At 42.7% G+C, this 26,210-nt stretch overlaps 1 protein-coding gene across 2 annotated transcripts in view; it reads right to left on the bottom strand.

Moving 5' to 3' along the window:
- DAB1 (DAB adaptor protein 1) overlaps nt 1–26,210 on the bottom strand; it is a 449,364-nt gene that overhangs the window by 226,777 nt on the left and 196,377 nt on the right. For both annotated transcript variants that reach the window (XM_009569159.2, XM_009569158.2), the window contains exon 3: nt 16,618–16,689. The gene's annotated coding sequence lies outside the window, so the exon portion shown is untranslated. The remainder of the gene's footprint in view (nt 1–16,617; nt 16,690–26,210) is intronic.

Here is a 26,210-nt window from a genome sequence, read left to right as displayed (position 1 = left end):
ATTCTGACTCAGGCTACTAAAGGGAAAAACAGACCTTTGAGGTGATTAGGAAGCAAAATGAGAAATGGGATGCTACCAGAACCCCTGCTCCTGCTTCCAACACCCTGCCCTCCACGGAGTAGCCAAGGTGAGGCTGGAGACACGCCAGACCTCTGGCCTAGCTGTATCAGGGCTCTCCAGTAGCTTAATGTGACTAATTTGGATTACTACAGTTGGAGCTTTGTTTGGAAAACGTTGATTGTTTTCTAAATGTAATTAATTGTCATAATTTGTTGCAGTGATTGAGAACGAGGCCCCATGTAGCACTCAGCAGAACGTGAGGATGCAGAGAAGCTCACAGCTCATTAGCACTGTCCTGGGAACTGTCTTAGACTCGATCAGGCACAAAGTCACACAGTGAAAATGTGCTCCTGGAGCTCTCTGGGACCTTCCTTTGGTGTTTTCTGCCTTCCCTCATCCTCCTGATAAGTACCAAATTAAAAATATGTGATTCTGGTGGTTTTAAAGACAGGAAAGACTGAAGAAGAAAAGACATCCTTTCAGGGCCTTTCACTTTTTCAGGATGAAAGGTTTGCAAGGAGGTTTGGACAGGGGAGAGTTTGTGGTCATTAAATAGCTTGTCCCATAATTGCAAATAAGGATTCAGTTGAGGCAAAACTACTCTGTACAGAGGACTTGATTCTGAACTTCATGCCAAGAGGCAGTGCTCATTTTCAAGATGTGTGGCTGTTCCTCAGCCTCCCCAGCCCTGGGGGGACCTCTTGTCCACCCCTTTACAGAACAGGAGACCCCCCAGAGACACATGGGTGACTGCTGGAGGAATTCTTCTTGAGGCATTGCTGATACAGGAGCTGGATTTCCAGTCCAACCACTGGAGACAGGATTTCAACCCATTTACCAAGTCATTTATTGACACAGGGACAAGAATTATTTTCTTCCAACCAGGTTTTCTTGTGTCAGTCATTCAACGAGCTCCTATGATTTTTTTCCTCCCTTTCTTATTACCTTTTCTGATAGTAAAGACGTTACAGATGGGCATCAAACTGTGCAAAATGTAAATTATGATTGGGTAGAGTCAGAACATAAAAAATAAGTTATTTGGATGCATTTTTTTTTTCCTAAGGACCACAGCACATATGGCATGCTAAAAAAATGTCTCGTGTTCATTAAGGCTAAATGAGACAGGTTAGAGAATCACGGGCACCAAATGGAAAACTCAGGGAAAAAAAATGCTGGCTGGCAACTCATTCTGCTGATAATATTTTTTGGATGTTTCCCTCCTGTCCTCTCTCCCTCATTTTTTTTTAAACTGCAAGGACATTTTTGCAAATATTTCACAAATATCTGATGGCTGTTGCTTAGGAATCTGTCCTCCCCGCTGTGCCTTCCTCATTTGAAGGTCATAATCTTCAGTTTGTGAAATCATCATTATCTTGCTAGCCAGTAACTCTGATGTCACAAATGGAGGATTATGATGACTTCAATGAAAAAGGCAGCAGCGGAGGAAAATGAACTCCTGAGCCACTGAGAACTTATTTTCCTCCCCAAAAAAGATACAGTGGAGAAAAATATCAGCAGAATGATCTCCAAATAGACTATTTTCCGTTTGGTATCAGTGCCTCTCTCAGAATATGAGGGTAATTTCTGCCTTGTGCCAGTTTAACAGAGACTTCCACTTTATTTTAACACATAGCAGGTCTTATATTTAATGTAATAGCAGAATCTTGATACTTCTTGTGGAGCTCATACAGAGACCTCAGAGTTCTATAAAAATGAAATGAGCTTCACTTTAACCCTTTGCAAAATGAAATGGCCAAGATTCATCACAAGGTCACCTACCTGAGGCTTTGGTAATGTTGGATAATTTGGCACTGTATCAAAAAATACAACAAATCAAAGCTGCCTGTCAGATTAATAAGGCGTACTTAATGCGTAACTCTCCTTATTGCTTGTTATTAAGAATCCCTGCCAGCCTAACTCACAGAATTCAGTGACTCGTAATGGGTGATAACTTCTCTCCACGAAAACAAGGTTGAAGAGGGACCACAGCAGAGCCAGGACCACCCTGATGCACTTCCCCTCTCAGTATTCATGGGTTATCCCCTCCCTGTGGTACAGACCAAAATGCGCATCTGCCTCACTTAGATGTTATTTAATTATTGGAACTGTGACTGACATGACAGCACTGACTTTCCTCCACAACAGACACTCTGGGAACACAATTCAGCAATTCTGAATGCCATTATTTTGAATAAAGCTATCAATGTTTCTCCTGAAGAGTATAGAATACAAGTAGATTTCCACTGTCACCATAAATGCCAATGTGTGTCTCTTGGGCATCAAATAAAATACTTTTCAATGTTACTATCTGCTTGAATGAGATATTAAAAGAGCTATATTCTGAAATCCTGCTGTTTTATAAAAACATGAACTAATAGTGCAATTACATGGTTCTACCATCTCTTCTGACTGCTGATTTCAGGCACTATCTTATAATACACTGATGTGCAAAAGCAGCACAGCACTGGGACCAACCTCAAATCTGGAAAATCCTGCCACACCGATGAGAACAAAAGTATTTAAAGCTCAAGGCTTAGAAAAATCTGATATTCCCAAAGCATAACCTTGTTCCCTGTCACTTGGCACTGGTACTCAGCTGTGGAACTGTCACGGTTTGGTCCTCAGCTGTGGAACTGTCACGGTTTGGTCCTGGCCTGGCCGGTTTTGGGGCACAGGATACATTTCCAGCCATCCAGGGTTGATTCAGCTGATCCGGCTGGCTAGACAGGCGAGCTCCATTCTCCCTGGAGTTTAGCTCAAACCACAACAGTAACTAGGGGAGATAAGTGGCAGCAACTGCATCTCCACAGAAGTCTTCCAAAAGCCCGCAACAGCATCCTCAACTCTCTGGATGCAGAGGGGAGAATACAGGGGGAAGTAAAAAGCACAACAGCTGTAGTGCCATAGACCCCTGCCCTAAGGAATATGTTGGGAGACTGACACATACACCTACTGCTCTCATTCATTAGTAACAACATATGGTGGGTTGGTGTTCATGCTGCCTTTCTCTGCCTGTCCTGTTTCTGCTCAAGGTATAAGTACATTAAGAGGGAGTCAGACTGCCCATGTGAGCAGAGCATTGCAGAAAGCAGAACTGTATGGCATCAGAAGGATGCGTAAATTCTTTATCAGGGTTATTTAAAATCTTCACCACATCTTAATCAACTCTAAAAGAACACTGAAAAATTATCCCATCTTGTCTTTGTGGCCGTAACCTTCCTGCACCTTTTTCTGTTTCCACTGCAGATGGTAAGCCCAGTTATCTCCAACTCACAGAGCACAGGGCATAAAAGAATAACATGGTAATTGCAAACAAGGTGACAATAATCGAGATGGCTGACCCATCCCAAGAGTAACCCACAACCCCTCTCTATGTATTAACTACAAACACAGAGAGGTACACATTTGCTTGTGACATGGGTCTAAACACGTGTTGCTTTCCTTGGGAACAGTCCCACAGTGTCAGCTAAACACACAGATGTGCCCAGATGTGGGAGACGGGTCCAGCAAAATGCCTTTCACATGGGCTGCCCTGCAGCAGCCACAGCTGCCACATGAGTATGGCAAGCAAAGAGCAGTCCTGGAGCAGCAGAAGAAGACACAGGAATGATATGGGGTAGCAGTTCAGATGAAGTCACAGGCTCACAGCACTGCCAGGAGACAGATATATTACTAACGCAAGAGATGTGGAAGAGAGCAGGACCAGGACCCTGCTCCACGAGGTCTGTTGCAAAGCAGGCAGCTACACATATCACGGAGTAACTGAGAAAGTTGCAGCGCGCATGAGACATGCACGAAAAAAAAAGAACAAAAGCCTTTAATTCCACATCTGCCAAAAGCAGGACTATGAAATTTTCCTAACATTTAGGCTGACGCAAGGAATGCCATTGCTGCCAGAAGACTCGGGGACGGCAACACCAGGCACCGTCGCAATACTGACTCATCGCGAGAGCTCAGGAGAAATGACACAAGAGTTGGTGTCATGACTGTAGAGTTAACCTTTGTCACTTCTGTATTTAGCTGACTGAGTTTCTCTCTTAATGAAGCAGTCTGATTTATGTCTAAGCCATTTGCCTTCATAATAAATTTATTAAATGATCATCTTTTTTTCCCTCCAGATTTGTCACATGAAATGTGGTAATTGGTGTTTAAACCTGCAACGGCATGTCACCAAATGAGTTCAAACAACGTTACACGTTCCTTGCTCTCCGTGTCGTAATGAAGCTTGGCTGTCAGCACTAACCTGGGGACAGGAGGACTCCAAATATGAGGAAAAAATCCTGGCATGAAGATGCTGCCTTAGGATGCTGATAGCCTGGGAACTGCAGCCTCTTCACTCCCACTGTAACACGAGACTTAATAAGGATGGGGAGCAGCAGGACATGCACTGGTATGTGAAGTGGCAACCTGGGGGTCAGTGCTGGCTTTAAAACACCATCACAGTTCAGCAAAGTGCTTTAGAAAACAAGAAATCCAATGAATTCAATGAGGACTAATTACATGGTTAACGTTAGACATGTTTGAGTACGTTACTGAATCCGATCCTAATCTCTCACTCTCTCGGCATCTCAAAAAATGAAAATAAGTAAGACCATGCCAAGAATCTGCTACAGAAATAATCACTTTCAGTTTAAAAATCTAAGTTTTAAAATACCTATAGAGTTGCAATGGTCTTATTTTCTGTGCAAACATCATTTTACATTACATCACTGTTTTTCATTTACAATTTGAATCAAAAAAGTACTTCTGTTTTAATTAGTTTTATAAATTTGCTGAGCTAAATGAATACAGTAGTAAAACCAAAACTGCAGAAAAATGTGCGTAATCTGAGCAGACTGTATTACTTGTGGAACAAATTGTAAATCTATTGCTTAATTAAAATTATTTGAAATGCCAAGATGTGAAAACTCTGAATTATGCTGCCATATAAAATTTACAGCTCATCTTAATAAACTACGATAGCCTCAGCTACAAAATTTTGTCATTTGAAAGGTTTCTATCTAAATGTGTAATTTTTTTTCCCATGTTATATATACACCTTTAGGACCTTATTTGCATCCTGATTCGATCCATGATTGCATAAAACAGCACTTGTGCTTCCGGTGAGAGCTGCAATGACTGAGAAAGTAATGCAATTGGAACACATGAATAAAGCACAGCTTTCGAGGTGCTAATGCAGGACCCCATTTAACTCATGAGTCTTTAAGGTTTCCTCAGTTTAGCCAAGAGGAACAGCAACGTGCAACACTGCAGTGCAGCATGCCAGAATTGCCCAGAAAGGGTGGCTTTTCCAAAGAGTTAAGCGTCCTTGAAAGTATGTCACTGCTGCACCCTGTGGGTGATCAAGCCAGCATTCTGCTGCGTTTTTGCAAGGACCACGGTCCAGATATAAGCCTTTTTTTCTGGGAATATCATAGACTGCCAAACAGATTAAACCCTTTGCCCCAGAAGCAGTCTGTACAAAGACACCGAACGTGTCATGCTGCAGGCGGCTTCGGATGCCTTGAACCACACTTAAAACTTTGCTGGAAGGATTCTGCAGATGATCTGCTCTGGAGAAATTCACTGGTGTGCAAAGATGAACAGGCCTACATGGCCAAGGGTTCAGATGGAGAGCAGAAGAGTTTTAAATTCATTCTACAGCACTAATAGAATTTTGTTCTATATGATAATCTTAGTTTTCTCAAAACCCATTATGCTCAATCTATAACTTAAACAACACTTCCCTTTCCTTGCAATGGCTCGGTGTCAAAGCACTGTGAGTGGCAGAGATTAGCAATATTTCATTTCAGCTTCCAGGGCATTAATAATCATGTAAAATTATTCTTATAAGCAGGTTTTCCTTGCCCACTGGCCACTCTGTAGATTGCTAGGACAAAACCTACCCAGAAATACAGAAACTATTTCTGTACAGCTCTGCCAGCTGGCCACACCATTATGCATGTAATTCCTTCTACTTGGGTTTCTCAGTAGGAAAAAAAACAAATCCCAAATTGAATACATCTTAGGAATTTCAATTTAATTAAGAGGATGACATAAGGAGATAATAGCAGGAGGGTGTTTATTGTCATAATAGATTTCTACCTGCACTGCACTGATACGCCTATGCCCATGTATTGATACGTTTAGTGGAAAAATCTGTGCAATCTGTACTATGTCATAGCGGACATCAGTATCACATGTACCTGTTTGGAACTGAGCAAAGAGACAAAAAAATCTCACTCCGTGCTGCAAGAAAGGGAACAGATGGTGCAAAAATTCATACACACACAAATTCACACTTTTTTATGACACAAGGTTACTAGCAAGATACTTCCATGCTTATGTTTAAAAAGATCACAGCTAGAGTTAGTCATTCTGGATTAGCCACTAAAATTGAGCTGTGAAAGGACTCCAGCAGGTGAGGAGTTGTGTGGTGGAAGAAGGGATTAGCAGATATCTGCAGCCATGCATACAGCACAGAGGAAGCCACACACACCCTCTCTTCCTGAGCACAGAGAAGTTGGATTGTCTCTTCAGGTGAGTGCTGAGTACTGTGCACGCCTCCACGCGTTCCCACAAATCCCACAGAGCTGGCTGTTTGTACCCAACTCAACCCAACACACACAAACTGCAACCCAGCATCTGCAGACAGTATCCCATGTGTTTTATTTAAGAACATATATGCAGATGGTTCTCTAGAAAGCACACTCTATAAATAAAACATGTTTAATAACCCAAATAAACCAAACAAAATAAATAAACCATGTTACTGAATGGCAACTTCCTCTGCAGAAGAATCTGTAAAACACTTTCTGGAGTTTGCAAAGTGCCTGCAAAATATTTTGCATGATACATAATTACTCCTTAAACGGCTGCAAAGTTGGCACAGCACATCAGCGAACGAATTCCCTGCTGTACAGCTCTCCTGCTCTGAACTGCTACAAACCAAAACAATTCAAATGTCATCTTGAGTCAGTGCTTAATTGTAAAACTACAAGTTATAAATTACTAGAAAACAGTAACTACTAATTTATTTCTCAGGCACCACTGCCTCAGTTCCCACTCCTGGAAGTCAGTGTGTCCTTGTGAGGTTAGTGACGCTGGGCCAACTTGTACCAGCACACTGTCCAGCCTGGCAGATTCCCCACAGCCCATTAAGGAAAGCAGTGGAGCCCTATGTGCTGAATGATGTTCCTACAATATTACATCTTACTTCTGAACACCCTCCTTTCAACCTGCAGAGTTGGGTAATGTGAATGGCATTGAAGCCTCAGCTTATTCTGGGTTTATTTCCAGCTCTCAGATGAAGGGATGAAGTCGACTCGCCTTGGGCTGATGCTGGAAGGATCAGGCAGCAGTCCTGTTCCTGCTTCTGCCGCAAAGACAAGGGCAAGAAATGGGGCACAGTGAAAAAACGTCCCGTCTCAGACAGCCAGGAGGGAGGTGGCCCCTTGGGAGGCAGTGCAGGTGCAGTCTGCTGGAACCTGCTGTGAAACCGCTCTACTAACATTCTGCAGCTGCCTCTGCAGAAGGGATTGTCCACTTCAACTACTTTGTATGTGGGCAGCGGCTCATTTCTATAGGAAGGGTTGGCAGGATTGAAGCCAAGCTTGTAAAGGTGGTTTCCAGAATCAATTTGTTCTTTTCTGCCCTTTTTTATTCTCTGTATAAAGCTCAGCATGCAGGAGGAGACCAAATCCAACTAAGCATCGACTAATTTTTCTCAGGACAGAAGCTCCCTTTCACTACAAAAAAGTAAAAAAAAAAAAAAAATTCTCTGTATTTCCATACATGCCACAACCTGGTGAATTACCAGAATGTATTATTTATATAAAGCCTCCTGCTTTGGAGAGATCCATAATTGTTGGCTTCCTTGCTATGTGCTACAACACAGCTTGCCTTGTTTCACAGCCAGAAGTGCTGCTGTATCTTTTTGTGTTCCTCTCCCCGGCAACTCGGCTATCCTTTTGAGACATACTGTAAGTGTCAACAGGTGGGATGGGGCGTTAGGAGGTAGAGGCTGCCGCGTTACTACAAAGGACCATCTGTGCACTACGTGTGGGCACAGAATGCAGAATACACAGCCAACAACACTGGAACATCTGTCTGCCTCCAGCCCCTTCCCCTATGGTAAAGGTTACACACCGTCACAGTGCCAGCTGTGTCAGGTTCTAGTTCTTAAAAAAAAAAAAACAAAACAAAACCCAAACAACCCCACCCCTTCCATGCCCCCAAAAAGCCCAGCAGTAGCCTGTAGGGACATATTTTTGGCATCTTTACACATTTTAAAAATCACAACATTCTGTTTAATTTGAAGCTAAAGTATCTTCCCACACCTCCCCACACAGGAGATCTTATTGCTGCCGACTACATAGATGTGTTTACTTACTGAGATTCTCCATGCGGATGCAGGACCTGACTCTACACGATAGCAGTGGATCCTATGTGCTCTGCCAGCATGAAACTTTGGAATATACAGACAGCCAAATATTTTTCAGTCAGATTTCCCAATGATATTATCGAAGCAGAGAGCTTAAAACTATTAACACGCTATTAGTCATTCACTTACAAACCCACAGACAACAACTGCCCCCATATCCCTAACAGATTTTTACTATAAATAAATAAAAGCACTCCCACTCCGCACTTTCCCTTTCAAAGACTACTGCCAATGGACATTTTTTATATTCCTCTGAGTAAATCAGTGCCAAAAATTCCCCTATCTTTAATAGTAAGCGAAGCAGCAGCTACTAAGGACTCCTGCAATCCTCAATGCATCACCACAATGACTGAGCCAAACCCCAAAACTTTCAAACAATTCCTCTGGCTAAATCTCAGAGTTTAATCTCTCCTGGTTTTTCAAACTTGCACCATCCCTCTAAGGAAACTGTGCTCCCCATTGATGAGCAGGCAAAAACCAAGGAGGAGGATGCTACATTTCTTGGGCAGCTTGAGCTCAGCAGCCCCGTGGATGCTCCCCAGCTGGCAACACAGGAGGCTGACCTGCATGGGGCACAGAGTTGTTTCCAAGTTGACATCTGAAAAGGAGAAACATGAAAAGCTGGCCAGTTATCTAGCTAGTCTAACATAACCTGAGGACTTTTGGTCCTTTTTATTTGTTTGAACATAGTGCATTTTTAACACATTTTGTTAATACTTCATGGCTTTTTCAGGAAATAAGGGGCAGGACGTACCACCTAAGGGAACAGGACCTTCAATCTCAGGTATGTCCAAATGGCAGGGCCAGACATGAAATGTGGCTCCTCTCCATGTGACATTTTTTGATTCCTAAAAGCTAGACGTTCTGTTTCAATGCCTGTTTGTACACTCCTTGACTCTCCAGGCTTCCTCCCTATTCTTCATCCCAAACAAGCTTGCTCACTGAATGACACCGACGCGGCTGGCACTGCAGCATTCACACTCTGCAAGGCATCACTTTCCAGGGTTATTTTTTTTACACCAACAACTGGCAAATGAGGCTCGCGTGACAGACCACTGGCTGTATAATGAGTTCATTCTCCAGACCCACCGAGAGCAAGGTACTTTCCTGGCCCATCTGTTCACTGAGCTCCTCACAGCAAGGCTCCAGGAATGCTGTTTCTGAAGAGAGCAGCAAACACCCGGTGGACCGCTGATGTGCAATAGACCCCAGTTTGACGGCCTCTGTAACGCACAGGGCAAAGCTTTCTCAGCCAAAAATGGAAAGAGAGAGCACTGGGAGTACTTCAGAGCCATCACTGGAAATTCTTAAACTGAAAAAAAAAAAAAATCAGGGTAGGAAGAAAGCCTCCAGAAGGCTAAACCAAATCTTTAAGAACAGAAGTTGCACAGGCACAATGCTTTTTCTCAGCCACCTCTATTTCCTCACATTTTCTAGGAGAAATAAAAGCGCCAGGAAAGTCACAGGTCTGTAAACAGAAGCAGTCAGAAAGTCAAAATGAATATCTAGAGAGACTAGAATAAGAAATGACGCTGAAAATACCAAGCCAGAAAGTGTATCCAACCTCAACTGAAAGACTAGCACACTTGACCTCAAACAGAAGAAGAAAAGAACAAAGTTTAAAAGCTTCGATACCAGAAGCAAATATTTTCAAATACAAGGAAAACTGGTAGTCTTTTCAATTTAGAGAAGGGATGTATAAAAAGTGATGGGGAGGCTAATATATTTGAGTGGCAAGTAGTATAACGAAGATAAAGCAGGCTCATTAGCATACCATTATCTAAGTCCAAGAGTGGGGCAAACAGATGAGTCTGACAAACATCACATTTAAAACTGCCTTAAAAAAAACACTGTATGTTTTTAAACAGAGCATTGTCCCACAGAACTCACTGCTATTCAATACGAACCAGGTGCAGACGTAAATGATTCATTAATGCACTGAGGGAGATGGAGGTCAGGAGACTATCCCCACTCACATCCAAGAGTGCTTCTTAACAATTAACTCTCATGGTTACGGTTGGGATATGAGCCAACTATTAGCAGACTTCAACAGATGCCTATTCTCTCATATCACGCTTTTTCCTGACATACATAGCACTGTCCATGTAGAAACAGGATCAGATACACCAAAGTTGCAGTACAGTACAGGAAAACCTATTTGGTTGTGCAAATACATTACTGTCTTCTCCCTGACTGTACTAATGTCTGAATTAAACATGACTGGAACTTTTCTTTAATTCATGCTGAAGAGCTCTCACACAATCTGTGGCACTGAACAAAGTAGCAAATTCACCTCAACATCTTTACGCTTTCCCATAGTCTTTAATCATTCATATCCAGACTTTCTGTGTGTTCTGGATGAGACGGAAACGTTTGTAGCCCATAACTTTTCCATTAATTTTTTTGAGGAACAAATTCTTTCAAGAGAAAGCTCTGTTCCTTAATCATCAGGATAAAGAGCTACGCCCATGGTTCAATGTTGCAGGATAAGCCTCAAGAAGCCCCTGGGCTCTAAGCTACCCTCAACTAGCTTGAAAACTGGCAGAAATAAGGCCCTAAATACATCCCTAGTGAAGACCACACACTGCAAATGGAAGGCAGGTGAGATGCCATCTCCCACCCTCTGTTTGCTTGCAAGGGAAGGAAGGGTTAACAGTGCTCAAGATGTCCTCCCCCTGTACGGGCACAGAAGTAGTTAGGCAAACTCTCCCATCTGTCATTCAATGTGCTTCTGTGAATGAAACTTTACAAATGTGCTTCCCTGTAACATATAATGCAATTATTCTCCAGAACTCGATAAAAATTTGAAAACAAGTTTGAGAACAGACTCCGCTGCATCATCTGAAGAAGCCAAGTGGGGCGAACAATAGAGCTGCACAGTAGGAAATGAAAGACTTCACTGCACTGCAACTAATTTGCAAGACAGCTCCCAACATTATCTTCATTGAGAAACAGCATGCCAAGGGCTCACAGGTAAAAAGCATTACTGAGTAGAGCAAAACACATTAAAACAACATTAAGGGGTTTGGCTTAAATGTGCAGCAGAGTTCTGTAAAATTCAGAGAAAGACCTTCCTTAGTAAGAACCCGTTACATCACCATATCAGCCTCTAGGATATTGATGACATTGTCCCTCTCTTTTGGTAACTGCCCTTTTCTTCATTAACTCTTTTTATTCCATGTGTTTAACTCGGAGCTATAAGGTCCCTATAATCATTGCTACAGATGCTGGTAGAAGAACCCCACAGGGTTGCTCTACTGTGAAATTCCCCAAACTAAACGTCATTGAACGTATTTAGCAACGACATAAAGCAGACTGCAGCGGAAATCCTCCTCTCTCTTCATGGAGTCTTCACTGGCAGCTTTGGAGCCACCTTCTACTACTCTGACCATGAACTACCCAACATGACCAACAGCTCTGCTTGATCCCAGTTTGCTTCTGGGAAAAGGATTCTTTGGGGAATCCAATTCCAAAGCATGACATGAAGGCATAGGACACATAGCTGGATAATCTAGAAAGTCCCTACCATTCCTCTGCCCCTACAGCCACTGCTGCTTCAGGATGCTGATGGTAACTTTTGATGCTGTTCATCCATTTTTGCAACTGCAAGGAGGAACTGCTTCTAACCTCCTCTTGCACGGTAAATCAAGCAACATGTGCGGGCAGTAATATCTTTTCTGGTTCCTGCAGAGACTCAGGACATCCCTCCTCAGCACAGCCCTGGGATTTACTCTCAGCAGCAGTAGGGAACTGGAGTCTGGATGGTCCTCACTACAGCACTGCAATGCTGGGGATGTTTATGTGGACACTTGGAAGGACACACTGCTCTCACCAACAGATGACAGTGGCAGGGTCCACAGGGCAAAGCTTCTTTTAGGCCCTCCTGTACCCTGTGTGCCTAGGAAAAAGGACTGTGACACCAGCTGAGATGCCAGCAGCTGACTACTAAAGTCATCCAAATTATCATGGTTTCTTTGAGCCACATATGACTTAAAACTCTTGTAGAGTTTTACCCCTACAAGAACATTTTACTGAAAGCACAAACTTGCTTTTGAAACAGCAGAATACTGCCAGCAAATACAAGCACGGTACAACAGCATATTTCTAGTCTGTATTGTTTCCTTAGATACTTCAAATTTCTGGCTTGAGGCCGGTCTCTCAAACACACTGGGCTCTCCTCCATTCCATGTGTTACCGTGTTTCATGTGTTTCTCCCTACTTCTGAAACTGCTCTGAGATGGTTTGTCCTCCTGCAGTGCTCCTCAGATCCCCTCTTCCCAGCTGCTCAAAGCTTCTGCCTCCAGCCTCTGACCTTTTGATGGCTACCTGGGAAAACCTTAACTCAGTAAGAGACTTTTTAAAGCAAACAGTTTAGTTATGATTAATTCTTCCTGTAGACCTCAAAAAAACCCTCTACCTGATTAACAAAGGTCACTGAATCTCAAAAGTTTATTACAAACAATTCAAACACATTACAGCACCCTTCTAAAAAACCAAGTAAAAGCAAAACCATTTTTCTTTGGACAGATAGACGTGAATGAAGAAAAGGCAAGAAGCTGGCCAATACAAGCTAAATAACCGATGGAAGAGCAGTTTTGTATTAACACCACCAGCAAATTGCTTTTATAAAATGGAGAAGGGCAGGGCAGGACCTCCTGCCAAAGCAGCCCTAAAGGCTCACCAATCACAGCAGGGTGGAAAAAAAATATGTATATATCGTAACAGCAAGTGCTGCCCAGAGCTCCTGCTGGAGTAGGATATTCTCTACATATTTCGAGGCTGCACTTTTCCTTCATAGATGTCAAAACACTTTGCAGAGGTATGACATGACGTTATCTTCATTTTACAGACAGGGGGACTGAAAGGCAGTGAAAGGAAGTTATTTTCTCACGATGAGATAGTGGGTCTTCAGCAAAGTTAAAGCTGTGGTCCTTAACCAATCCAGCATCGCTGCCACTCTCCACAGCCTTCTCACGCAGGACAAGATTTAAAAGCAGCAGCAATTCCCGTTGCAGGTGCTGTGCCTTAGAGCACTCCAGGACTTTTGAGTAGTGACAAACAGCGACAGTGTTAAATAAAGCACAGTATGTAGGGCCATCCAGCTGGGCTGGCACACCAAAAAGATGTGGTGGAACAGAGACCATCTTCCTGCAGAGTAGGTGCTCCTCAGGCAGGGATGCTCCAGCCCTCGCTGGGCTTTTGCAGAAGGAGCAGGATATGAAAATATTAAGAGGAAATCCTCAATCATCTTCCCTCATGTTCCCATCATACCTTTCTCTATTAGGCAGCTGTGATTTTGCTAACCTGACTGATCCATAATTCATAACTATTATCCATGCTCAATAATTACAATGTTAATATTTTGGTAATTTAAAAGTACCTTTCTCTGGCAGGGTTCAGTCTGTAACACTGACTAATGCACAATTTAAGTGTTTATGAACAAAACTGTTCTCTCTCCTCTTTCTTTTCCTCCCCAATTCATGCCTTCAAAATATTTTCAAAATGTTGAGGAAAAGAGGAAATGTCATTACTTTAAGAACAAAATTTAAAATTACAAAATGCATAATGACTGATCTATCAATCAAAGCAAATTCTGCAGCACACAAAGCCCTTCACTTTCTAATCACTAATAGGTAACGCTATCAAATTCAGCCCTACACTCTGTTAGAACTGCAGTAGAAAACCACTTAGTGTAATATCCCAAGACAGCTTACCAAATACCATTTGGCTCAAAGACAAGACCAAATATGTTAAGAATCTGAAAGCTTCCTTAAACAATGAACTTCATCAGCATGCTCAGAAAAGGAAATAAAAATACCTAAATTGAACTTCCACGGATGATTAAAAAAAAGAAAAAAGAACAAAAATCTGAATTGTGTTCAGCCAGAGGACTTTGACTTTTTTCACTATACAGGCAATGATCTGGGAATTACCTGTGGCTGTGTTTCCACCCCGGCTGCAGAGCCGATCATCTCCCAGCTGCAAACCCCAGGAATCATTTCCATTCCCTGCTGTTCCCCACCTTATTTACCTTTTCTTCTGACCATATTTATTTCAGGCTGGTTTGTAGCAGGATTTTTTAATGTCCTCACCTCCCATTTCCTCATTTTCCCATCAGTGTCCTAAGCACTACACACGCACAGTGTTGGTGGGGCTCTGATGACTATTCAGCTCTTCTCTCTCTCAGCTGTGGCTCTCTTCTGTGACCTCCTCCAAGGCATGGACATGCAGAGACACTGAGCATCTGTGACCAGGGCCAGTGCTCACATCCTCTCTTTTCAAATTATTGTCAACCCCAAACTCAATATTTTCTAAGGTTTTCTTGCTCTCCTGAGTAAATGTCACTGACAATGCACTGCTGAAAAACACCCAGAGATTTAGCAGAACCGCCCACCTGCAGGCAGCAGCAGAGTTTCAGTGAGGGGATACAGCAAACATTGAGTTTACACACATAGAGAGACACTGCGTGCCGATGACAAGCAGTACAAAGGCTTATTTGATGCGAAGACAGAATGACTGCATTGCTCATGTCAAAAAGGGATCACTGGAAGCATAACAACAGACCATTCTGCATGCTACACATACCACATAAAACACAGAAATACTCTTTATGTTTCCTACACCTTTTTAGCCTGGTTTCCTGGAAAAAAAAAACCAAGAGACATGTAATTGTTCTGTCAGTCATTGCTTCCCCAAATAACTTCTGAACCTGTTGGCTGATCTCAGGTTTGACAGATAGGCAGAGGTCTTAAAGGGATTACATTCCTACCAGATGCATGAAAATAATAGAGACTCAAAACAGTGCCTTTACTGAACTCACCTCTGCACTGTGCCTTATTCTTGTCTGTTCCTCAGGGGTACCAATTAGACCACAAGCCACTGCAGCTATGCGGATAAGGGTACAGCTGGGGAAATGCTTACTTGTATCATCAGACAATGCACACAAGAAAAATAATGTTGTGAACGCTCCAACCACAGAAGATGCTGAGATGAGAGCTCCTGCCTTCTCAGATCCATCATCCTCCAAGCACAGAAACCCAGAGCAGAATCCAGAAATGCCCACAACCTGAGCAGCTGGCCTTCATGTCTTGGCTCCTTAGTTTGTTCTCAAAACCAAAGTCGCTTATGACATCTGCGAACTCCTACGTGATGTTGGTGCTAACGCCCCAAGGACTGCCCTGTTTCCCCAGGACACAGTCATAAACAGCATCACCTTCCTCAACCTCCCCTCTTTGCCTCTTTGCCCCTTCAGAGGTGCAAAGAAATGAAGACATCTTCTGAGCTGCTAAACCACATGTGGATACATTTTCTTGCTGGCACTACAAAAAAAAAAAAAAAAAAAAAAAAAAGGACAGAAACATTGCCTGGCAAAGAGTGAGATTGGAATTCAGTTTTAAGGTGAAGTCGATGGCAGGGAAGCTACAGGACTCTCATTCTAATAGCCAAGGCTGCTAATTAAAACTGTTTTGGAAGATCTGCAGCTAGCATATAAATCACACCACTATATGCTATAAATAAGAGGCAGATACTGAATTGAATAGCTCCCATTTGTCAACTGAATGAAGAGATTTGATTGTGCCTTTTTGAATAATAAATCCAGACATACCTAGCAGGGCACGGAGAGTTGCTAGAAGTGTCTCTTCTATCAAACAACAATGATTATATTATAGGGTATGCATTATGGGGGATCATCCATTTCTCTTGTTTTCTCATTTATTGCTGACATTCTCCCTCCCAGATGAAACATTTTGCTCTGTACAGCATGCCTTGGTATAAAGATCTTGGAAGTGAGGCAGGAACGAACACTACAGACTCTCTTGTTTTGATGTGCACCAACTAGGATGTGTCAAAGAGCAGAAGGAAGATTTGTAGGGAAACTGAGCTTTGGAAGCCTAAATACGGAGGTTTTTCCTCTCATCCTTTTTCCTATTGCATTTCCAAATGACACTCGAAATGTATCAGATCTCAGATAGAGGAGTCACACAGCTATTATTGGCAATGAATGTCCATTTATACAAAACAACGCAGAGAAACAAAGCTAAACCCCTTAAGATTATCTTATAACAGCAGTGAAGAATGGAAACTCCAAAAGGCACCCATGCACAAGCAATAGATTCACAGTAATAAAAATTTACCTCACTCCTGTGTGGAAAGCTCTTTTCAACCATGAACACTAGATCCCACTCACAATGACCATATTGTTCTCACTGTGGAAAAAAAACAACAAATAATCGGGCTCCAATTAGGAAATGGCATATATTAATCCTAAATTCAGAGTAGCTTCAAATCTTGCACATATACTCATAAAAAAGAAGATTTACACACGGAAGTCTGCAGAAGGTTAATTGAGTTCACTGTGGAGGTATCATTACCTCTATAACGTCTACAGAAAAAAAAAATACTGCATTCAGGTTATGAAGATGGATTTATTTTAAGCCTTTAGATCTATTTGTTAAAATTTTGCCCATTAACAGGATGACGATTCCTCTTGCTTTGCCCCCAATACCCTCTGCAACTGAACAGCAACTTTGACAGAATCCCATCAATCAGTGGGTTTCACACCTTCCCATGCACAGATACTCTCATCCCACCCACCGGAAAGTGTAAGACAGGTGAGCCATGACCTCCAGCTTCTGTTTCCATTTTCCCGAAGGAAAAACATCCTCTGGTCTCACCATGGGATTTAGCACAGGCTTTTCTCCCCTCTGCTGAAGGAACGACTGCTGGCTGGAAGCCAGCAAAACGAGCCCAAGGGCTGCAGAGAGCTTTCCAGGAGCTGTGCCCGTACCTTCTCTCCTTCACCTCCCTCCTTTCAAAACGGCAGCAGCTGCCTATGGTCCTTTCAACATCACCAGGATAAACGGCATCCTTCTCATGGCCGGCTCCTAACCCACTCAAGCTAGTAAAGGCAAAACCTACGTGTACTTATTTTGTCAACAATGACTGCAAGTCAGGACGATTTTACTGTTTTGGGATTATATTTGCCAATAAAAAGGAAAAGACAGCGCTAGGCTGAAAGAATTTGATGGTTACATGTCGATTTTGAAATCTTGGCCATGCTGCCTGCATCCTGAAGTGTGCACCTTGCTGTCTGCCCTCCCCTTGATTCCTTGACTGCTTGAATTCCTGAATTTAAATAATGTTCTAGTCACTACAAGTCAAGCCATGGCTTGTACATCACCAGCTCTGCAAAGCCTTTGCAGTCACTCTTTAGTGCCTGATGACACAGAAGCTACTGCAGAACAATTCACGATATAGGTACAAACACAGAAAGCACAAATGCTGCTTTCCTCACTAAAGCAGACTGGATTCAGGCCACAAAGAAGATAAAACATCATTTTAACAAAGTCAGTTTGCTCAAATGACCTGAACTTGAAATTAAGGTCCTAAAATCCAAGACACAGAGGATTTCTGATTGGCAGTCAGTGATGTCATACCTGTGCCAATTACAGAGATAATTCATGTGGCTGCCTTTAAAAAGAAATAATTCCCTCTCAGATACAGCAATAAGACATTGTAGACAGCCCATTTGCAGAGGATTACATGGCACTTCTCAGGTAGTTAAAGTCACTGAGCCTTTTGACCTTGTGGCTCCCAACACTACTGGAGGCATAATCGCATAGGAATGCACTGCTTATCATGTGTGTCTTATTGCTTAAATAAAGTCCAGCCATCCAGCAACCTAAGCTGTGGGCCTTAGGCTCATTTTCTATGAATTATTATGAGAAAACAACATGAATGTAATAAACACCGCTATTAATTAGTTTATTGTATCAATTCAGCGATAGACTACGCAGAGGAAAGAAACACTAGAGGAAGCCTGTGCCAGGCCAGAATAAAAGCATTTCTCAGGTCATTGCCTTAAACTCAGATATTTCATGCTACCATGATGCTTAGACAAGGCAAGTAAATCTTTGCACAATGCAGTCTCGAAGTCACTAGAACTAATTGCCTTGCCAGATGAGACCCTTGCATGCTCACTGTCATAATATCCAGCATATAATGAGCATCAGGCAAGGTGAAAATTGATATCAAGAGCATTTCTAAGAGCTAAAAAGTTAACACCTAAATTGGAAATCAATATACGCTTTAAGTATTGATCAGCGGAACAGAAATATAACGTGCTTGCCTCTGCTGAGTGAATACTGTTATAGGTTGAGCTACAGTTCACTGAAACGCCATACTTTTAACAGCAATTTAAAAAAATAAAACCCACAAAGCAACCCAATCCTATGCTTTATCGAATGATTGCCTAACTCTACCATAAGCATGTGCATCTGTGCAGAACAATGCTAAGCCAAATACCACTTTTTTTTACTGTCTCTTAGTTTTTGAAGACGTGCTTGCCTCCTGAAGACAAACAGCAAAGACCAGAAGAAACTACAGCCACGGAGAGTCATCTTTGAGGAAAACGGTCTTTGGAATGCGCATGGGGAGGGCAAGTCCTGGGGTGATGGAGCACAGGGCAAAGATTTTGAGCTTACTCACTACACGGAAGCTCAGATCTCATCTCTGCAATGCAGGTCTTCTCACTGTGGGGCAGGTACCATTGCACAAAGGCAACTATTTTGCTTTTGGAAACAAAGTTAGGACCTCTGCACAGTGCTCTGCTGTATGGTGGGGACATATCTCCTTGAGTCAATACTAGGTGAAGAGCAGCTGCAGAATATGTCATCACATGCTGTATATCTGCTCAAAGCAAGCTTTTCAGACTCACTGATGAATGAAATAGCTGTGAAAAACAAATGTCTTACTGTTTGAGTCCTCCAGCCTGCAAGGAAGCAGTAATTTCTGTGCACTACATCAAAGAAACACTTGACCCTATGTGATCAATTCCACCTCCTAATTATTACACTCCCAAAGACCTGCATTTCTGCTAACTTTCTCAGGTGAAATGGGGCAAAAATACTTCAGAAAAGGTTAGAAAAACTGTACATCTCGATAAATATTTGTTGGTCTGAATTCCTTTAACTTTGCATGATTAAATACAGCCCGCTTCTGTTCTTCCATTTAATCCTCCGGGGAAATTTATCATCAAAATTATTGTACAGCATTCATTACTCTAGCCTCATTTAAAACCTTGCCCTACTTATTATTTAGGCTGAAAAAAAAAATGTTGCTTCGTATAGTATTTCCTATAATAGTCTCAATCATTACATTTAAAAGATTGCTGTAAGGCAGCTTAGCCTGCATTAGAGAAAAATAAAGTGGAATTCCACAGTTAAAGTGTTACAGTTCTTATTCAGCTTTTGTTTCCCAAATCACAACAATGCAATGTTTCAGCTCCTTAAAAGGCTCTCGCTGCTAATTAACACAGGACTTCAGGCTTTGAAAGGGACATCTAGTGGCTTTTCTCTGGCTGAAGAGGTAGTGGAGAAAGGCAGAGAGATGGGAAGGGAAGGTGGCAGGAGGCTCCATCAACTCAGAGGTGCAGTGGTCTTTTAAATTAGTAGTGCAAGCAACAATAGTCAGAGCAGTAAAGCAAAGCAAACAAATGCGGGTTTTTAGCTCTTATTCAAAAATTTCTGTTTCAGATAAAAAGACAGACATGGCTATTTAAAAGAAAGAAGACATAGTGCCTGAAGGGCAGGAGAACATCTAACTTAAATCCCAGTAGTAATTTGGGAAATTGTACATACTGATATGTGAAGCCTCTTAATTCATGTTCCTTCACCAACAGAACTACCATAATGTCGGGTACCATCACTGTTTTCTTAGATAATGCTATGGATGTGTTTGTCTAGCCCTTCTGTACTTCTGAAAAAAGGATCATCAATCGGAGTCTGCAGTCGATGCGTTTTTTCCTGAAATACAGACGCTACTGGAGAGGTTATCAGTGAAAGAAAACAAGTCATCTCTTCTCCCATGAGCAGCCTCAACTAGATCTTCTCCTACATGAACTGCAGAATTGGCGACTGCTCTATATCTGATTTGAATATAACAAACTCAAAAGGAAAACACAGGGTGGGCAAACACCATCCACTAAAACTGAACATTTTTTCACAATAAATACGTTGTGTCACATACATGTTGTCTTGTTTAGGTTGTTCCGAGATTACTGTCTTCCCTGGATTTGACTGACCTAAGTAGCTTTTTTGCTGCCCGCAGATCTGTCTACCCTTCCACCTCTTCTCTACCCTAGATCAAAGTCCTGAGCCAGAAGGAACAGAAGGAACCCAAGGAACCCCTGGTTTAACTTTCTGCAATACTGAAAATTTCCTAGTTAAACCTAAAATCTTTGATTCAGGTTTTGATTCACTACTCTACATCTCTCTTTTGCCTGCCTACCTTGTCGCCTTTTTGACCACTTTCTACAAGAGGCCTTGCTAAAGACCTTTCAATATCATAAATAAATGAGATAAAGCAGTTCCTCTCTCTTCATTTCTTATTGACAAGTTCAAAGACTTCTAAGAGATTAAGAGTGAAAGACTGTAAGTGACCTGCTGGGTCATCAAGCGTAGGCTTTTCCTATCACCTCCAGCCATATCCTACAGTACCTTTCTACTGGATAAGCCTGATCTTATCTGCATCTCCCAAATGTTTTCTTTTTTTCTTATCATTCAAACCAGTTTACCAAGTACAAATGAAAGGCTTAGTGGTCTGTAACTCTCTGGATCGTTTTCTTTCTGCTGTCACATGAAGGCATTTTGTTCCTTCACACTCCTCACCACCCATGGGAAGGTAAAGGAAAAGCTAAGTCTTGGTGGAAGGAAGAGAAGGGAACAGGACAATGGAGCTGATGTTCCTACAAGAGGTACTGCCAACTCCAGCACAGGTGATGCACTGACAAACTGGCAAATCAATGAAAATTCCTATTTTATAAGTGAGAGGTGTCAAGGTAGGGATCAATATTTTCCATGGGTATTATTTTATCACTCGACTTAACAGATAAAAATATTTTTTTCCCCCTAATCATACAGATTCAGTGTTAAGAATGAAAAATATGCAGCATCTTGCTATTTGCTGTGTAAAAAAAAGATACAGCTTTTTTTTTTTTTTTTTCTTTTTTTTTTGACTCTGGTCAGCAGAGGCTGTTTCTGATCTGTTATGATGAGTGTCTGTGTGCTTCCTATGACTGGAGGGACTGTGCTTATTAGCTGTGCTGTGCTCTGGAGGGGCAAATTACCATACACGAACCTCACAGCCCCCTGACACCCAGCTCTGTTTGCCAGCAGCTGCTCAGCACATACAGATGCACAGCAGCAATCTTGCTGCCTTTCAACAAAATATGTTAGGGAAATCCATAACGCTAAAATATACCTAGCACCATAAAGGGGGTTTACACAAGAGGAAAGTATTTTGTGCGTCCTCTCCCCAGCAGCCATTTTAAGTGCATAAAAAGCCATAGACTTGTAACTTACTGCAAAGAGCAGCAGAGATCTCACCCAAAGGGGACACTGTTCTGGTTCAGGGCCAGGAGAGGTCAAACGCCACCGCAGTGCTATGGTCACAGGCAATTTCCAGCAAGTCTGAGCTGCGCCCCATTAACCCATGTGCTATACAAACACACCAGGTTATAATGTTTACAAGGGAGGGAGCAGCTTGCAATCCTCTCTAGGTCCATAACAGCCCCAAAACATCTTCTTAGGTTCAGCAAACATTTTAATATGACATGAGTTCACCCCCAGGGACTGACCCGCGAAACACTGGTGCAACCAAAATATCTCCCCAAACCAGGTTACTGGAGCAACCTTGAAAGTACGCTGGGATGCACAAGGCTCGAAGTGAGAAGCGCTCACTAATGCAGCAAAAAAGATCAAGAGGGTGAAGCTAAGTAAATCCTCAGCACTTGCAGAGGAAGGGGAGGAAGAAATTCAGCTTTTTTGTTTGTTTGTTTTTCAGAAAAATTAAGAAGCGTTCTGTTTGTTTTCTGCAATCAGAGCTGTCCTCTGTTTTATAAGGCTGTACTCTGTTTGTACTTGGATATTATGAAATCCTTTACACAAGCATTTAAAGAAAAAAAGTTTACCTTACGAAATGCTTGTGACTTAACGTAACTCCCAGAAAGGGAGAACACAGCTACCTTGTGTCAAACACAAAGCACAGCTGGGGTTTTGGAATCTACAAGGAAAACACATGGAAACCACCTTTTCACCTCATGGACCCACAAACCCAAGCGGGTCCCCGCCACTGCCAGCCACAAACCCTCTCAACAAGGAGAGGCAACCCTCCTGGACACAGCAGCTCTGGTGCCTCTGGTCACGGGGGCAAATCTCCTGCAACAGAATGGAGCAGGATGGATTCTCCTGTGGAGAGGACCACACCAGAGCAGATATCCATGCTTTAATTCCTGGAGCAGCTCCTGGAGGACTCCATGCTGGAAGAGCAGAGTATTTCCTGGAAGAACTGCGTCCTGCAGAGAGCCCATACTGGAGCAGATTTATCATGAAGAACTGCAGCCCATGGAAGGGCCCATGCTGTATCAGGGGAAAAGTGTGAGAAGGAAGGAGCATCAGAGAGGGGCTTTAATGGACTGATCGCAACATCCATTTCCAATTACCATATGCTCTAGTGGGGAGGATGTAGAGTTGAGGATGAAGGAATAGAGTTGATCCTGGGAAGAAGTGCGGAGGATACGTTTTGGTATTCATCTTTGGTTCCCGCTATCCTACTTTATTTTTAATTGGCAATAAATTAAATTAATTTTCTCCAAGTACAGTCTGTTTTCCTCATGACAGTAACTGGTAAAGTGATCGCTCTGTCTTTACCTCAACCCACAAGCTTTTCCTTCCCATTTTCTCCCCCATCCTGTTGACAGGGGGAGTGAAAAGTGGCTTGTTGGACATTTGGCAGCCAGCCAATGCCAACCTGTCACACTTGTCCCCTCATTGGCAAGCATGTCTTTCTTTCCAAGAGTTTATTTGGAAGAGCTTGCTGTCAAGCCAGCATTCAACAGAGAGTTAAGTGAACTGTACAGGACCTGCAGCAGGTTTCCGAATGCCATGATGGGGACCATTGGATATTAGCCATAGTCAGAGACCCTGATAACCACTAATACAACAGTGCTTTTGCTTAAGCAGAACCTCTAAAGGGGCCGGGAGCTGGATAGTCCAGAAGACAGAAAAGTTGATTCCAGCATGACAGCCTTTCTGTCAATCCAATCTCTATCATTTATTTAAGTGTTCTTCTAATCTTCCAGGCTACAGCTCATACATTTATAGTCTTACATTCTTTATGAGGAGCGGGATTAACACCTCTTTCATCAGGCTGGAAGTAAGGCTGACTAGTTTTGATCTGTTCCAAGAACCTCAAAGCATTCAACAGTTGCTGTATTTTGAGCTGTGGTTTCCCCCCAAAGAGATAGCTGCAGATTTTCCTGTGGTACAGCCTACAACAACTTCAACATGTTTGTATCCCATCCTTTCTATGTGAGAGCCTTAACAACTCCACACGCTTCCTGACCCCCAGATGACTTTCCATCAGCAGAAAGGGAAAATACCAGCACTAAGGGGATGGTTGGGGATTATCAGTTTGTTGTCAGAACATGAGTCACAGAAATCACACCCCTCCTCCTACATCTCAAAGCAGAAGAAATGAACTGTCAGGATGGCAAGAGTCTTTTCTGTTCCAGAGTATCTAAAAGAACAGATTTTAAATATTTTAAGCAGAAGTATCCAGGTGCCCAAGTCAAAGGGACGCCTCTTTTTCTATGGTCCTTTTCGCAGGTTTTACAAGAGGTCACCCAGCAAAACAAGATGGTCAAATCATCAGATGCTTGTGGTGTTTCAGGTCTCCCGCAGGTACATGTCAGTGCAGATCCTTCTTTTGCTGTCCCATGTGTAGAACAAAAGAGGTACAGAAACAGGCTGACTTGCCAGGGTATGTCTGCAACCATTGGCCTGAGCCCCAGCTTCTTTCTAGCTTTACGTTCATTATCATTTACACAGAAATGGGAAGCCAGTTGAGTGTTCTACCCTTGGACTTGCCCCCAAACATCATACCACATCTGGACAACCTTTCTGAATTTATTTCCCAGATGCTTCCAGCACTACCTGCCCTTTCTCGGCATTTCATGCCAGCAGTATCCCGGTGATGAGCATAAGAGGGCCCAAGGAAGTTATTTCAAGGGGTGCCGGACAGGAGTTGAACCTTGCTTCCATTGATTTTGTTCCACGGCCAAAAGCCCCCCTGTCCTGATATCAGCCCACCTGCACCTCATAGACGTTAAAATCATATGGGCTTCTCTACCGTTTACAGTGCCTCCCCAAAGCCATGGTTCAGGCCAGAGACTATAAAATGGGCATTTTCCCCTCTGTAATAGTCTGACAATTGAAGAGAAAGAAAAACAGCTCTCCAAACCCCACTTCGGGTAGCAAACACAAACGCGTCAAGGCTGTGGAACTTACCTTCCATGCCAGCCTTCTCCCTCTAGAGAACATTTACTAAATTCAGCCACCTCCCCCATGCTCCTCACCTGTTATTTGGGAAGACTCCATTCCCATCTACCTCTCTTTCACAGATGTGTGAGCTTCATGCAGCCAAAACCTGCCTGATAACATCCAACACCATCTTGCGCACTGTGGATTTCAACTTATGTGCAAGTGCTTGCACTCCAATGAAAATAATGAAAACTGATTATCTCATCATGCCATTTGCAGTGGAAAGAAAGGCTGACTTTGACTTCCGAGTAGTTGGATCTCATTCTCTGTTATGAGTTCACTGCCGCTTTCCCCTCCCCAGCTTTTGTGTCCCTTATCTGTTAAAAATGAAAGGTTTTGAACAGGAACGGGCAAGGGTCATCTCTGCCTCCCCTTCTGTTCCACAGCCAGTGTTGTAGAACAAATACTGATGAGGATCATGATGATAATGAGGAAAATAATAATGAGCATTGATCTCAATGGAGATGCTCCTCCATTCTACCAGGCCACTGAGATGAGAATCGGGAATCCCCTGACATAAAGGATGTGTCACACTAAAGTTTAATTAACAGCAAATCACAACCCAAATGACATATTCCCCCCTTCACACGTTCAATATTCATAACTGACTTTTCACAATAAAACCCCAGGGGACATTCAGAAACAGAGGAGAAAGTAAAAACTCCTGTCCCCACGTACAGCTTTTACACTGAGGGAGTCATCGTCTGTGATTCCTCTCTGCTTTTCTAGAGTGTAAATCATGAGCAACTTCAGTGCAGTCCATGGAGAGACATCAATACAGACAAGAGTGGAATTAGGACCCAATGTGTTTCAAGAAGACACACTTGGCATGTTATTTCACAGCTTCTTTTGCTAATGGCAGCACGTTACCTTCTGATAACACCACCATCCATGCGTCTCAGCTGAACACATACCATCACTCTTTTCAGCTCTTTTACTGCTAAAAAAGGGGGTTACTTACGTCCAGTCAGAACACTTTGCACTTCTCCAGCACTGTTTGCTAACACTTCTCCAACATAAACCAATTAACCTAGGTGAAATGCTCAGAAGAGCCCCATTAGAGTGACAGCATGAGGCCTCATTTGTGGGGTCAGCTCGATTACACATCAAGCCATGCTGCTGTGGTGGAGGTGGGCTTGCTCTAAGACCCCACACCTAAGCCCTCACTACCTGGTGCCACCTTGGCTTTCACATGACCATGCAGAAAACCCCACATCAAACAACCAACCACTGCTGAAAACATTTATTTCTATTATTATTTTTTAAATTATTTTTCAGCCAGATTTTTAACTTGATCTATGTCCCTAGGAGCACTACCAGTGGAACAGGAGAGCCAAACCAAGAGGGGT

This window comes from Cuculus canorus, chromosome 8 (genome assembly GCF_017976375.1).
Source record: "Cuculus canorus isolate bCucCan1 chromosome 8, bCucCan1.pri, whole genome shotgun sequence".
Lineage (NCBI taxonomy): Eukaryota > Metazoa > Chordata > Aves > Cuculiformes > Cuculidae > Cuculus > Cuculus canorus.
Note: the sequence above shows the minus strand (reverse complement) of the source record. Positions and strands in the feature narration are given on the sequence as shown.